Genomic DNA, 1,180 nt, shown 5'->3' with positions numbered 1-1,180 from the left:
AATAACACATTGATTTCAGCTCTTATGTCTCCTGTTCTTGTAGCAGATTTGGAAAACAAAGAAAAAACATCTCTAGGATTCTTACCAGCCTTGGAGATTCCTCTTGAATACCTTATGCACAACTCACAAACATCATCATATGATAACTGAAAAACATCACCTTTTCCTATCAGATTTAAAAGTTCTAAAAATTCATCTTTGATTCCTTTAAGAAGGAGTGTTTTTAAGATCTCTTTTTCCAAATGCTTATGCTTTGATTTTTGAAGGTTATAATGAAATCGATCTACATAATCCTCCAAGCTTTCATCTTCCCCTTGTATCATACTGAAAATATCTTCATTGGCTTTGCAATAGTCTTGGTACTTCTTCAAGAATATGTTCTTCATGTCCTCCCATGATTGGATGCAATTCCCACCTAGGCTCATGAACCATCGGAGAGCTGCTCCTTTTAGAGTAAGAGGAAACACTTTCAATCTTTGATCATTAGTACAATAATCATATCCTCTACAAAGTATTTCAAACTCAAACATAAATGTATGTGGATCTTCATTTGCTAAACCATGAAAATTTGGTAAAGATGGGGGAATTATGTGCATTTGTGTCACTCCTAGATCTTTGATAGGAAATTCAAATGTAGAAACGTGAGCCATTTCTTACCATAATAGAAGATGTTCTTCATGTGTTTCTTCAAGGCTCCTTCTTCAAATGTTCCTGTCAATTAGTTAGTGAAATGGGTGGTGCTTACATCACCACTTAAGTGAAATCATGTGATTCATTTTTTTAAAAAGAATTTCTATTTTTCCTAATAATTCACACAAAAATTCAAACATCTATTTCTACTCTAGGTTCTTTAACAGTCCTGCTGGAAAGCGGACGGGGAAGCAGGGCTTTTACATGCTCCGTACGCAGGTTCTTACCTTCCGTTTTTAAGATCCAACTCTTCCCTAGCAGGCACTCATCGGATTCACACTACTCTTTAGAAATGGCTACACCCTCCCCGGCAACGGCGCCAAAATGTGAAGCGATAAAAAGGTGTCTTGTGAACTCCTAATTACCTCACATTAATTATCAACCCAGGGACGACTTTTTATTTCAAGAGTGTACTCTGTCTGAGGCGGCTACTTACTTAAGAGTAATGTTTTGCAGTATAGTGCTTAAAACCCAAAAGTAAATGAATGCT

Source organism: Pinus tabuliformis, chromosome 7, assembly GCF_031772625.1.
Source record: "Pinus tabuliformis cultivar Carrire ecotype Pingquan chromosome 7, CPIR1, whole genome shotgun sequence".
Lineage (NCBI taxonomy): Eukaryota > Viridiplantae > Streptophyta > Pinopsida > Pinales > Pinaceae > Pinus > Pinus tabuliformis.
The sequence above is the reverse complement of the archived record's forward strand: the minus strand, read 5'-3'. Positions refer to the sequence as shown.